Genomic DNA, 6,245 nt, shown 5'->3' with positions numbered 1-6,245 from the left:
AGTGTTTAGGATATATATTTCCCCCCCCACCCCCCCAGTAAATGATGAAATAAAACTACGTAGAGCTGTTTACATTGTGACTAAGGAAGTTAAGGTTGATGGAGGTGATAGTGACTGACACTTACCCAATTTTGGGCTTTCCAAAACGTCTGTGGCTCTTATGATTTAGTCTCTACCAGACCTTGTAGACATTAAACAGCAAGAACGAGCACTCTTCTCACTCAGAAAAAGAAACATTATATAGTGGATGCTGGAACACTACCATGATGTGCTGTGAGATCTTACCATCTGCTATTCCATTAGGGTGAGTTATTCATTTTATCTCCTTGGTTTCATGTACATTTAAAGCTTTGATAGATTATGACTAAAGATCTCCTTCAAAAGTTGTAAGCAGATATCCCCAGCCCGTGATGATACCATTGCTTGAAGCACAGGCATCCCAGATGAGGGAAATAGGATTCCCATAAACAGTCAAACGTCTTCCTTTCTCTTCAGTCCTCACAATCCTGAAATATTTGGCCTGCCAGCAAATTCTGGCACAAAACAGATAAATACGGGGGCCCACCCATTCCCCAGCCATCTGCAAATACCACCATCCATTTACTGAATTGCTATAGTCCCTTTAATCAGAGCAAAGCTTCAGCCAGGCCAAGGTGTGCCAATGCTGGGGTATAGATCATCTGCTCAAGGCTCCTCAGTAAAATAAAGCCATACCAGGTTGGCAAAACTGGGATTAGGATCAAATTCCTACCCTGTTTCACCCTGGAGAATAAAGAATCAAGACTATGCAAGGTATTGTAGCTATCCGTATGACAGTTTTTTGCAGTTATAACTGGGTGGAATGGGAATTTTCCATACCAAGCAAATTCCAGAGGGGACACTAATTTGTTGAAGCTAAAAATTAAGCTTTCTCTACCTAGCAAGGAAAATGCTGGCCCTGGTGATTTATGAAGAAGCAGCTCAGGGCAGAGACAAAGCCGTAGCTTGAAGCATTCAACTCAAGTGTGGGGCACCATCTCCCAGTTCCCACTTTCTTGCCTTCACACCAGCGTAGCGTGCTCTCGCTGTTAGTAAACCTGGAGTCAAACATGCCTAAAGAAGAAGGGAGAGGGAGGGTGGTTTGTTTTTGTTGCTCAGTCATTTGGAAAACAGCAAAATCTTTGATGTCCTCCCGGTAGGAGAAGATATTTAGAAATTTAATTATCTAGAAATCTTTGTCCCCCCCCAACACAAGAGAACGGTTTTCTTCCTTGTGCTGTTGCTGTGTAGGTAATCTAGTTATTCTGGACACATGGCAAAATATTTAAGTGGGAAGACAGTGTGCTGACTGCAGCTAGGGGCTGATGGAGACCCAGGGATCCAGCATCCTACAAGTACGCAGAGAAGCTCTGCCACCCCTCGGGAAGAGACCTTGCCCTTTTCTTGCTGAGCTGAAGGGTAAGAGCAGAAGCTGGTCATACCCACCGAGGGCTGAAGCCCACAATGAGATGAGGCAAGCAGAGCAAACCCGATTCCTGGCCACACCTGGTCACAAGAGGAGATTAAGGAAAAAGAGAAAGGCCTATTGACAGCACCCAGAAACACTGTGGGGGGGAGGCAGTAGCTGAGGCAAACCAGCAGAAACAGGCCCGTGCTTAATCTCAAACTTCAAAGAAGAAAATTCCTCAGAGCTAATAGGTCCCAAATCAAAATATGGTCAGGTATGGAACATGTGGTCACCACAGCATCCTGGAGATTGCGAGAGGTGAAGGCTTACAAAAGCAACTGGGCTTCTTCCTCTTTTTAAAAATATTTTTTGCTTGCCTGCTTTCTTTTAGCCTTTGTTTTGGCCTCACTGTATCTGAACTCCCTTGGACTTGGTGGTGCAGGCCTGCAGCTGAGCAGGATGTACAAATGTAATCCCAATAATAAACGGGAACGAAGGAAATATCATATTGAGCACTGTATCACATTCAGTTTTAATTAAAATTATCACAAGCAGATTTATGTTCGGTGTAACTTTTCCTGCTGTTTCCAGGTTGTATTTATCTTCTAATTTGATTGCTTTTCAGTGCCGTTTATGAAAGCTGCCTTCCAACCAGAGATAATGCTGCATTTTAACACTTTAACTGAGTTTGTACTTTCAATGAGCTTTATGCTTTTTGAATTTTTACTTGATTTGACATCTTTCTGAGAGCTGGCAGAAGCAACGTGTAGCTTGATGGTTTAAAATGTGCAATCGTTGGAAGGTAGGGAAGCAGCCTTTCTTCAGCTGACTCTTATTATGAACTCACTGGTCGGACTGAGACTCCAAATCAGCAAATAGCATCCCATTAAGGTCAAAAAGTCTGTTGAAGAGTGTGGTGTCTGTACGAGAAAAAAAGAAGGTAGGGGAGCTTCCTGTCTAAGGTGTTAAAGAAAACCTATTTGAAGGTCTAATCTTTGAATTTCTTTGGGGAATATCATTCTTCTTTTAATTTGAATGAACTCAAAGCTTCAAACTCCCGGTATTTCTTCCGATGTTTAGCTAAAATAAACCAGAAGTGATAACGGTTCCCTTTTACCTCTGAGATTCCTAGTTGATTGAGTCATTAATAATCTCCTAATTTCTATGTTTTCCTTTCTTTCTGTCTTCAGGGATCTCTGGAAGCTAAAGGTATAAGAAAAAACGTATTTTACTGGGAGCTTTTCTGCAGTTTGACAGGTGAGAAGTAGAGAAAGAGACTGCTTTTCATAAGGAAACAGCACAGCTAAAATTAAAAGTAGGACTTGGCTCTTAACAACTCTAAATTACTAGACAATTTGGAACCCAAATTTCACTGCTTGACTTTTTGCTTGAAGAAGTCAAACCAGAACCTCAAACACATTCATTCTCAAACCTTGGGAGATTTCACATCCTGATCTGAGCTTTGCAACATGCTCCCATTTCTGATTAATGCATACCAATCCTACTCTGTTATAAAGTCAAATCAATGCCAAATGTGGTGGTGATTTTTTGATAGGGAATAAGCAACATCCACCAATATATTTAACACAGGTCAGTAGACAGCCTACAGTCATGACAGTCTTGAACTAGTGACCTAGAAATGAAAGACTCCTTAATCCCTTTACCAAATCCTAAACCACTCAATTCCTGCCCCACCTCAGCAACCAAGGTCTTTTATAGATGTGCTGGAGGGTAATATGTAAGCCAGCAGAGTGTAAATTAAAGAGGAATAAAAGGCTCTACTTGCAATAACATCGTAATTGTGGAATTTGAGAAAATAAGGGACTCAGGAGAGGTCTTCAGTCAGCTTGTCTCAAATTCAGTGCAAATTTATTCTGAGAATATTTTGGCACCTGCAAACAGCCCAAAACTTTTATAAGCATCATAGCAGGGGAAAAGTGATGCAAGTGAAAGACTGCAGATAGACTCAGAAAAAGGTCTTGATTGTTCATCTGACCTGTTGGCTTCCTCTGTTGCTACATAAGTTTACTTTTATGCTTGTCTAACTCCACTCCACCGATTACCACGACGACATTATAAAGTCACACTGGCATACAACTGGAGTGTTTAATCAGTTCTCTTATTTCAGCTCTTCAGGGATGTAACTCACGCCTTGGAAAAGAAGAACGGCAGCTACAGCCCATTCATCTCTTAAATCCTATGTCGTTTAATCTGGTATCTTCATCTTTGTCCTGGGATTGCCGTGTGAAGAGGTTCTCTTCTGCATTTTCTTAGTCCTTCTCGTATGTCCTGACAAGATGTACCATGAGAAAAGTATTCATTTCGGAAGCTGTTTCCTATAACATAATAGAACCTTGAAAAAGGAGTGGGTTTGAATTCTAATTGAATTCAAAGCTACACAGCACAGAGGAACAACAGCAAACTCTGTGCCTGTACAGTTGGAATTTTGCTGCCAAATGTGGTTAAACAGTTTTTCACTTTTCCCCAAAACATGAACATTGTCTAAGTAGAAAAGTATTTCCATTTGTAGAAGGGACTTTTTTTCATTTTGTACATCTGCAGGCATAAAAGGACCATAATAGACCACAAATTAGATCCGGGAACTGAAACAAGCTCAGCTTGTAACTGAGACCACAGGTCTGTAAAAAAAAATATAGCATCATTTTTGGGTGAGCTCTTTTTTTCTTGTTTGTTTGTGTTTTTTTTTTCTTTTATGGCAAAGCAAATGAAAACTCATTTTATATTCAAATATGACACCATCTGTTCCCTGAGTTAGAAAAACTGGGTGAACTGATCCAATATACATTGCGCTAGAAGGAGGGGAACAAATGCAGAAAATATCTCTTTCTCTCATCTCTCTCCTGTTTTGCGTCCCACTGTTCCATGACTTGACCACAAAGGACTTGCAGATGGCACATGAGTGTTTTTTTTTCTGTTTGATCTGGTCCCTCCATTCTTCTGGGCTAGAATTTTCCCTTCCCCAGTGTGATCTGCTGTCTGTTTCCTCTTCCCTCTGACACAGCCTCTCCTAATGCTCTTCCCCCTGAGGTGATGGAGAACAGCTCATGTAGGACCTCTTACCAGAGTCCTGTGGCATACTTATCCTCCGAGTGGTGATGCCACTGGGCACGAAGGAGAGGTGGTTTGTCATAGGTGACACTTGCCTCACTGCTATTTGTGTTCAACTCTTCCACTTCTCCTGTGATCCCATGTAGCGGAGGAGGCTACCTTGCAGGAATGGCTTTGACCAGCACAGTGGCCAGGTGCTGTGCTGAGGACTGCATCCATAGAAGCTGAAAGTCCCCAGTCATGGCTTCTAGATCAGTTCTGTGAAAGTCCCTTGTATTTTTGACCACAGCTCTTTGGAACCAGGAACAGAATGAAACAGGTCCCTTGCAACCATCTGAAGCACTGGACAGTCATTGGGCAGTAACTAAATGAAAGGAGGAAGGGGACAACTAAAAACCCACCATGTATGTAACTCTCTGGGAATGCGAAAAATACTCTTATATAACTTACAAGCTCATCAGTTGAAACAGCACGACAACAACCGCTACCCCCACCTCCCCTCTTAAAAAAAAAGAACAAGAAGAGTCCCTAAGCTAGCCTGAGCCTGACAATAGCTGGTTGTGAGGCATATGTTAAACAGTTTTCAGCTAACATGGGCAAAGGAAATCAGCTATGAAACTGTATTAAGGAAATATGAGACTACTGTAATCTGCATAAAAATAAATTTGGGTATATTCCCAGCACACAATCGCACTGTGGAATTGCAGGAAGTGGGCTAATGGGAGGGAAGCTTTGCGTTCCCTAAAGAAAACCTGCCCAGGATTATTTTTTTGTAAAAATAAAGCTACTTTCATATTCTTCTTATATTGCCGTCCTGTGTTTGGAGTTGAGTGAATAGTTTGTATTAAATAATTTCCTCCGTGAAATGAACCTTATATTATTATTGCTCAAGGACTGTTGATAACATGCTGGGGTTTCCTGCACTTACTATTTGTTTCTAATTGTTCAACAGCTTGAAATCAAATATGCATATTCCTCTAAGGATCGATCCGGGTTTGGGTCGAGTGTTTGATACCCTTGTGGCGTTGGAGCTGTGACAGCTATAGTGACAGACTCCTTCACTTTTCACCTTTTCCATGCCCCCTTTGGGGGGGACGTTCCGCTGGGGACCCCAGAAGTAGAGCAAATCCAAGAATAATTGCTGCTGCGGTGGGCTGTGGAGAAGGCAATGCAAAGAGAAAAGGCTGTGTGAGCTTCCTCCTGTGCTTGCTGGTGCGAGGGATGTGGCGTAGCACCTATGAGCAGGGACCATCACCCGAGGGGGCCTTTTGTCCCTCTCCAGCGTTGTCCCCTGGCTGGAAGGCAGCAGGCTGCTACAACCGGCCACAGCACAGGCTTCCCAGTTTGCAGGAAACAGGTTTGTTTTTTGTTATCCTTTTGGCTTTACTCCCAATTGAACAGCAACCAACATCTTTTAAAACTTGGAGCAAGGCAAGGCCTCTTCTGTTTCCGCCCGGGAAATCCTTGGGGCTAATGGGGCGCACATGCCGGGTGCCACCGCAGCCCGCTGCCGGCCAGACCCTGGCAGCGTGTGCTGCCGCACGGCCGCAGGATGTTGTGGGGACCCTGGGCACTGCGGGTCTTCGCCTGGGCCACCCCTTGCTCCAGCCCTGTGGTTCAGAAATCCTGGACAACATCATTATTTTTGCCCCAGCAAAATTCCCATTAGGAAAAAGGGTGCTCAAGATGTTCAATAGCTTGGTGGCATATCAGGTGCTCAATAAAACGGATATTTTGCTAGGTTTGCTGT

The 6,245-nt window shown here is 43.1% G+C and overlaps 1 long non-coding RNA gene across 1 annotated transcript; it reads left to right on the top strand.

Moving 5' to 3' along the window:
- The first annotated feature begins 204 nt into the window (after positions 1–204).
- LOC142411024 (uncharacterized) lies at positions 205–5,205 on the top strand. The gene is made up of 3 exons (XR_012776085.1): positions 205–304; positions 2,617–2,683; positions 3,555–5,205. It is a non-coding gene; the product is annotated as an uncharacterized LOC142411024 (long non-coding RNA).
- Positions 5,206–6,245: the final 1,040 nt, after the last annotated feature.

This window comes from Mycteria americana, chromosome 6, assembly GCF_035582795.1.
Source record: "Mycteria americana isolate JAX WOST 10 ecotype Jacksonville Zoo and Gardens chromosome 6, USCA_MyAme_1.0, whole genome shotgun sequence".
NCBI lineage: Eukaryota > Metazoa > Chordata > Aves > Ciconiiformes > Ciconiidae > Mycteria > Mycteria americana.
This window is presented reverse-complemented; position numbering and strand designations above follow the sequence as displayed.